The sequence below is a fragment of the Mirounga angustirostris genome, unplaced genomic scaffold (genome assembly GCF_029215605.1).
Source record: "Mirounga angustirostris isolate CCGP_5_RB_7025 unplaced genomic scaffold, mMirAng1.0.hap1 SCAF_13, whole genome shotgun sequence".
Lineage (NCBI taxonomy): Eukaryota > Metazoa > Chordata > Mammalia > Carnivora > Phocidae > Mirounga > Mirounga angustirostris.
Window position 1 is genome coordinate 2,356,114 of NW_026991721.1, and position 8,317 is coordinate 2,364,430.

Below are 8,317 nucleotides of genomic sequence, written 5' to 3' on the forward strand. Positions count from 1 at the left end.
CTTCCTATGCTGGGCACTATGTAGTCCCAGGGCTCTAAGCAGCATCCAGCACAATGGCTGTTGAGTGAACACACGCCCCACTGCGGGACACAGGCCAAAGAGCTTCACCTTCCCGCGGAATGACGCCACTCCAAAGTAACAGATTCCCTTCACACAATGATCCACTTTATTTCCAACTATGTGAAGCCATGCACTATTTAACACTATTTCTGGTGACATGATGACAAAGCAGTTAAGTTAAACCCGACACAACACTTGTGAAAACAAGACAAAGTGCTCAATCAAGGACAGGAGAAGGCTTGCTTACACAACAGGAAAGAGCAAACCCAGGACTCAACATCTAGAACACAGCAAACACACAGTGACCTGGTTCTGAGGCCTACCCCTGCCGTCTCCTAGCTGTGAAACCAGGGCTCCGACACCCACAAACTATACGGGGCCTCCCGAGGGGCTGCTGTGATGACAGAACGATGCGGGCGAGGTGCCCAGCACACGGCCCGCTGCAGGCCTCCTTCGGCTTCCATAACTGCAACACGCTTACACACTGCCCTGCTGCTTGTCAGAGAGCAGCAAATCCAGTTCCTCTCAACAGTTCTCCCTTTGTATAAGGAATAATAATCTAGAGTTGGTGACATTATAAACGAGCTAGAGTTCCATTTGTCAATTTTCATGTTTAGCAATCCCGACTAGTTCAAATAGAAAGTCACAAGGAACTACCAAATTTGCAGGTTTGAGAAATACAACCATCCATTCATTTTAAATGTTGGTATGCTGAAGCCTCATCTGAAGGTCTCCTTCACCTAAAAGGCAATCATATTAAAATATGAACAGGTCACCAAGCAAAAGAATATTCAAAAATATAAAAGAATAGAGCAGTTCAGGTCCTTCCCAGGACTAACAACTTTAACTGAGTTTATAATTCTAAATTTGGATTGGCATGCAAATTTCCATGATTATACAAATAAATGTTTTGCTTTTATTTATTTAAGATACCTCACAACCCTACTTATGGATTTTTATTTTATTTATTTTATTTTTTTAAAGATTTATTTATTTATTTGAGAGAGCGAGAATGAGAGAGAGAGAGGGGGGAGGGTCAGAGGGAGAAGCAGACTCCCCGCTGAGCAGGGAGCCCGATGCGGGACTCGATCCAGGGACTCCAGGATCATGACCTGAGCCGAAGGCAGTCGCCCAACCAACTGAGCCACCCAGGCGCCCCTACTTATGGATTTTTAACCCAAACAAAAAAATTGTTTTCATGGGGAAAAATTTTTAGTTTTTGTGGCAAATTATCCACTATAACTAAATTCCTAATTTAAAAAACATTCTATAGGAGCGCCTGGGTGGCTCAGTCAGTTAAGCATCCAACTTCTGATCTCAGCTCAGGTCATGATCTCAGGGTCAAGAGTTCAAGCCCTGGGTTGAGCTCCATGCTGGGTGTGGAGCCTACTTAAAACACACACACACACACACAACAACAACAACAACAACAACACTTAGTCTATAGCTAGAGTAAGCATACAGTTTCAAACTGGGCCATTTCTAAGAGACTACGTAGGAGTAAGCTGGGGAATGTGGTCATTCTTCACATAACCAAAATTTTCATACGTTATCTACCTTTAGTCAAAGGTCCTCAATATCTTCCCATGAAATAACTGAATAGCTAAAATTAAGTTAAATGCAACCCAGTGCCTCTGTAAGACTTCAGAATTCCATTACAGTCTATCATTTTTATTCAGTGAGGGTGGTGTTAATGACATGGTTCACATAAAAGTCTAAGGGATGGTGATCCTACCCTATGAACCTAAGATGGAGTCTGATCAGCCCTGGCATACAGGTCCAAGTCCTCCAGGAGTACCGGATCCTGTTTTAGCTTAAGACCACATCAGAAAGGAGAAAAGAACCATCTAGTCTAAGAAGGAATCAGGATACCCCCTGCAAGAAATCCCCATGTTTCCACTCACAAAACCTGGCCAATATATGAAGCCCTGGGACAGTCCAGATCTCATTTATATTGCCCGGACGGGTGGATTTTTTTATCTAGCCTATCATTATGTTCCTTAGCATTAGAGGGTAATTGTGTTGGATCCAATATGCAAGTAAGCAAGCAAAAACATGTCTAATGTAAACAACCAAATAACTTATGTAAGTTTCTAAACTAATGTAAAGTGTCCTTGTTAACTATGCTTGTACTCTTAGCAAAGACTGCGCAGGTCCTAAGCTCCTAAAGATAGTCTTGAAGTTGGGTTCAAACTAATTTCGATCATATATGGTAACTGATAATCTAATACATATGTTTTTCCTTTCTCTTTGGACATTTATAAAATTTTTTAATTAAAAAATCATATGTAGGGGTGCCTGGGTGGCTGTTGGCTGAGTGTCCGACTCTTGGTTTTGGCTCAGGTCATGATCTCTCGGGCAGTGGATGGAGTGCACGTCAGGAGGCAGTCTGAAGATTCTCTCTCTCTCTCTGCCCGCCCCCCATTCACATGGGCACGCTCTCTCTCAAATAAATTAAAAAAAAAAAAAAATCACACGTATATGTTTACAGATGCACTAATTGGCGATTAGTTCATTACTACATGTAGGTGTTAGATAAAGGTGATCGTTACTTTTGCATGTTTTAAACTTTCTATTATCGTGTTTAAAAAAAAAAAAAAAGGATGGGTAAACAATGCAAGTTTCCCACTGAAGAACAAGTTCCATGAGGGCAGGGAGCTCTCTACTTGCTCAACGCAGCAACCCCTGGAGCCAGCACAGGACTTGGCAGGACCCAGCGCCAGGCAGCCTCTGCTTTCCTCACTCACTGCTGTTGGGTCACAGCCCGCCCCTGCGCTGCCTGCGCACAACATGGCATCAGGGACTCCACACACACCTTAGGCTCTCCCACGGAGTTTGTGAACACACAGAGCAAGTCAAGCCTGCTTACATGATCTAACTGCTACCAGGCAACAGTGGACCATCTCTTCAGAAACTTGCAAGAGACGAAGCCCTCAGTTTCCCGGAAGAAAATAAAAAATGTATTTCCTTTCCTTAACCAAACACTCTTATTTTTACTCAGGGCAAAGTGACTCTTCATTGCTACATCTCCAATTTCCTTTCCACTCTCTCTCCTCTGCAATGCATTGATGTATATGACTAAATGAGGCAAACATTTCAAAATTTCCCTAACTCCAGTATTTAAAAGTCTTGTCACTCTGTAAGGTTTTCCCTCTTCACCTTATTTAAAAATCACAACTGGGGTGCCTGGGTGGCTCAGTCGGTTAAGGGTCTGCCTTCGGCTCAGGTCATGATCTCAGCGTCCTGAGATCGAGCCCCGTATTGGGCTCCACACTCAGCTTGGAGTCTGCTTAAGATTCTCTCTCTCTCCCTCTGCCCCTGCCCCCTGCTCTCTCTTTCTAAATAAAATCTTAAAAAAAAAAAAATCACAACCACCCAAGTCCCTACTCCTCTACTTTTCTTCTCAAAAGCACCTACCACCACCCAACTTGTTTATCTGTCTCCCACTATGAAAATATATGAAGGCAAGGCCCTTTGTTTTGTTCAGAGTGATACCCCAGTACCTAGAACTATGCCGAGCACAGAGAGGCTCATGAAGGAATGAATGAATAGATACAAGGCACTGAAAACTATTTTCCTACATGTACGCAATATTTTAAAGTGTAATACTTACAACTGCATTCTTACAACCTTTGTACGTAAATGTTTGAGGTGTACAGTCGATCTCTCTACCACAAAACTGATGGAAATCATCTCCTCTTGTTTGAAACAGTCTTTTGGATAATATTAAAATGCACAGTAGTCATGAACCCAGACTGGAAGCACATTTAGTTTCAACAGCTGGCAGAGTATACTTCTTTTTTTTTTTTTTTTTTTAAAGATTTTATTTATTTATTTGAGAGAGAGAATGAGAGAGAGAGAGAGCACATGAGAAGGGGGAGGGTCAGAGGGAGAAGCAGACTCCCTGCTGAGCAGGGAGCCCGATGCGGGACTCGATCCCAGGACTCCAGGATCATGACCTGAGCCGAAGGCAGTCGCTTAACCAACTGAGCCACCCAGGCGCCCTGGCAGAGTATACTTCTAAGAGGAAATTTAAGGCGACACAGTGAGTGGTCAAGATCAAGAAATGTAAGTCACAAAGTGCTCTCTTATAGTTTCCTTACTACAAAAACACACTGCCTCTCCTGCTAATAACTACTCACAAAATTTAAAATTAAATGGCAGGGGCACCTAGGTGACTCAGTTGGTTAAACAACTAACTGCCTTCGGCTCAGGTCATGATCCTGGACTCCCTGGATCGAGTCCCGCATTGGGCTCCCTGCTCAGCGGGGAGTCTGTTTCTCCCTCTGACCCTCCCCCGTCTCATGCTCTCTCTCACAAATAAATAAAATCTTTTTAAAAAATTAAATTAAATTAAATGGCAAAGGAAAGCAGCCCTGCCTTCTCTGAAGAGGACAGGGTAGAAAACCAATGGCTGTCAAATGAAAACAAATCTATGTCATCTACTACTACAATCTACTTCTTAAAAATTTCCTAGCAGTCGAACACAAAATTCTTCACTGCGTATTGATAAGGGTCTCCCACGGGATAAGGACAAATTCCCCACCTGCAGTTTGGGGACACAAGTACTTGCTAAAGGAGGAGAGGTCACACAAAGTAAGGGAAGGCCAGATGACAGCGACTTCCTGTGAAGACCCTGCTCTAGCCACTTGTAAAACCTCCCAGTGGCAGAATGGTCAGGCTAGGTAATCACCACCCTTTCACCGTGGATGCCTAAACACATTTCCACTTCAAGTAAGCACCTCTGAGGTAGCAATTTCAGACCAAACCCCCCACAAACTCCTCACTGCTGCCTCATCATTCACACCCGGCCGTCAGGGCCAGTGCTGGATGCCAGCAATATGGGGTTCTGCCTATTTCACATAGCTGGTGGCGGTAGGCCTTTGGGAATTTACATCACCCTCCTGCCCACAGATACTACATACTATTGTTCCAAAACAAACCAAACAAATTTAGATTCTCTGGCAAAATTTCTGGCAATACAAAATAAGCTTCTGAAAACAGTTTTAAAACATTTTAAAACTGTGGCCAACAAAGAGAAAGCAAGAAAAAAACTCTAAAGATAAGTAATTCTACACTCTATTATGCCATTTATACATTCCCATTTGCGGTCACCTCCGCCTAATACTAAAAGACTTACCATCAACCACTCAAGAAAAGATAAACGTTGAGGACGTCAATCATAACACTGGCTGGTCAGCACTGCAGACACAGGAAACCGATACGCTCCCAGCACCAAGGGGCTGCTAAAACCCTGACAGGCTAACCGAAACACTGTCATTAGAGATTCAGATACAAATTCACACACTGTAATGACAAACACACCCCAATTCTGTGTACTTCATCTCTAAAGAATTATGAACTACCTCATACAGATAAAAATCTCTACACTCGGGGCGCCTGGGTGGCTCAGTCGTTAAGCGTCTGCTTCGGCTCAGGTCATGATCCCAGGGTCCTGGGATCGAGCCCCGCATCGGGCTCCCTGCTCCGCGGCGAAGCCTGCTTCTCCCTCTCCCACTCCCCCTGCTTGTGTTACCTCTCTCGCTGTCAAATAAATAAATAAAGTAAAATAAAATAAAATAAAATAAAATAAAATAAAATAAAAATCTCTACACTCAAAACACCAGAAGAGTCTGGTAATCCACACGGCCGATCCACACAACTAAAAAAACGTCTGTACATATTTAGAGGACAATAATCCTAAAGCAGAACGAAACTTTTCAGGATTCAGTCTACTGAACTAATTTAATGATTAAATTAGCTAAAGTAAAGAATCCAATCTCTCCAATCACTGTTCCATAATCGTTTTGAAAAATAATGCAAAATTCAGGAATGCATTTAGATGTTATTTTATGACACAGAAGTACAAATAACCGCAGTATCACTGGTAAACCAGGAAAAAAGACTGCAAATATATGTGTAACGACAGGTATTTCGGACAGCGCTATGCTGTTGGAATAACTACTGTTTTATATAAATAACTATTTCGAAAACAATTATTTTCATCATACCAGAAGCAGCAGCCTTAAAATTCTAGTTAAAATGTCCCCTAAGTGGGACGCCTGTGTGGCTCAGTCGGTTACGCCGCTGCCTTGGGCTCAGCTCATGATCCCAGGGATCCCTCTGGGATCAGCGGGGAGCCTGCTTCTCCCTCTGCCTGCCGCTCCCCCTGCTTGTGCTCTCTGACAAATAAATAAAACCTTAAAAATAAATAAAATGTTCCTAAGTAATCTGCCAATCTGCCTCCTTTATCTACAAAATGAGTCCCTTCTGTCACCACGATGTTGTGAGAAATTAAACTCTGCCGACCGTGTTTCTGTTGACCAAAAGGTCTTATCTTCCACTGATCCTCTGAAATCTCGCACTAGGGTCGTTGTATCCCGAAACAAGTGAGCAAGCAGCTAGTAAACGGAGGAACTTCGCGTGCCCGGATTTCTCTTCCCTGGCACTGGCACACGTCCCGCTTCATCTCTGGACTGGGTCCCCCTCCTGCCGCCAGCCGGCTTTCGCTCAAGCTCACTGGACATCTGCAGGTTATTCCCGCACCAGCCATCGCTCATCGCAGGCTGAAACAATTTCCAGACCCCACCTGGGGAAGCAGTTAGCGATCGGTGAGGATGGCGCAAGTCTGAGCGGGAAGCGACCGCCGGGCTCAACCCCCCGGGCGGGACCCAAGCTAGGCTCCGCAGAAGCAGGGACGCCGGGTCAGGCCCGAGCCGCCTGCGCCTTCGGGGGAGCTGACCGCCTCGGACGGGCAGCCGTCATGCGCCGGCCCGCGCCCCGGGCCTCCCGAGCAGTGGGGGGGCCGGGAGGACTCCAGCTGGCGGGTCATTTCGAAGCCAGGGAGCACGTGCGGAGAGGCGCGCCGCGCCCCCGCGGGGCAGCCCCGGCCCGCGTCCGTCCTTCCGCCGCACAGCCGGCACTGCGGGGAGGCGGCGCGGGACCCGCGGCCCCCGGCTCTCGGAGCAGCAGCACGTCCCGGGGACGCCACCCTCCCCCAGCCCGGGCAGGCGGCGCGCGGGCGCGGACGGGCGGGCCTTATCGCGACCACACGGCCCTCCGCGGGCAGGCGCCGGCGCGCCAGGAAAGCGAGCCCCGGGCGGGCGGCGGCTCGGCAGTCCGGTGAAAACGCGCCGCCGCCTCTGAGCTCAACGACCACACGGAACTCTGCCGGCTCCATCCCCGTCCCGGCCCCGAAGGGCGGCTTCCCCGCAGGCACGACCCGCGCCCCGAAAACAAAGGGGCCCGCGGCCGCCGCTCCCGTCGGGGTCACGGCCAGCCGGGCAGACCGCCCCGCGAAACAAAGCGCCCGCTGACCTTCAGGGCCGCGCCGGGGAGGCGGGCGGGGCGGCGGGCCAGCCACGGCCGCCCTCCCGCCGCCGCCCGGCCTCCCCGCCGGCCTCCCCGCCGGCCCGGCTGCCGCCCCGCCCCTGCCGCCGAGGCCTGCTCCCACGGCGGCCCCGGGCCTCTCGCCCGCCGCCCTGGGCCCCCGCTGCCCCGGCTCCGGCCCCTCGCCGCCGCCCCAGCGCGCCGTTACCCGGCCAAGCGCCCCGCGTCCACTCCTCACGCCTCCTGCGGCTGCGGCGGCGGCGGCGGCGGTGGCCTCGCTAGCTCCAGGGGCTGCGCCGCCGTGGCCGCCAACAACAGCGCCTTCCATTGGCCGAGGCCCCTGGCCCCGCCCCCCGCAAGCAAGACGGGCTGTGGTTGGGCGGCCTCGGCGCAAGCCAAATACGCTCCGGCGCCGCCGGCGACGACCAGTCAGAGGCCGCGATGGTGGGGGCGTCACGCTGCGCCGCGCTCCCACCCTCGAGCCGTATGCAAATACGGGCGTGTGACGTCTGCGGCAGCGCGCGCCCGCCTTCCTTCCGCCCCTTCAAGGGGCCGGGGCGCGCGGGGGACACGTGGAGGGCACGTGCCGCCGCCCGCCGCCCGCCCTCTGACCCCCGTCCCGAGCCCGCGGTGCTCCTCCAGCTCGGTGCCACCTGCAGTAACGCGCGCGCGCAGCCTGGCTCGGGCTCGGCAGACCCCCTCCCCCGCCGCACCCGTGGTGCCCCGCCGGGCTGGGGTACCAACCGCAGCCTCATCACACCACCGCTTGCGGAAAAGCGCTGAGTTAGCTGGAGCAAGGGGACAGTTGCGTTGGAAAGCCAAGCGCCCCGGGGCCGGGTTCCCTGAGGGTCTTCATTTCTGGGCCGCATCTGCAGTTGGAGGGTGTTTCGTGATTTCTGTCTGTCTTTTCAGAAATGGTGCCCAGGTC

The 8,317-nt window shown here is 50.1% G+C and overlaps 1 protein-coding gene across 4 annotated transcripts in view; it reads right to left on the reverse strand.

Moving 5' to 3' along the window:
* The window catches only part of NAP1L4 (nucleosome assembly protein 1 like 4), a 45,388-nt gene extending 37,635 nt beyond the window's left edge, over positions 1-7,753 (reverse strand). For all 4 annotated transcript variants that reach the window (XM_064576034.1, XM_045893041.3, XM_064576033.1 and 1 more), the window contains exon 1: positions 7,598-7,753. The gene's annotated coding sequence lies outside the window, so the exon portion shown is untranslated. The remainder of the gene's footprint in view (positions 1-7,597) is intronic.
* Between the last annotated feature and the right edge of the window lie 564 nt (positions 7,754-8,317).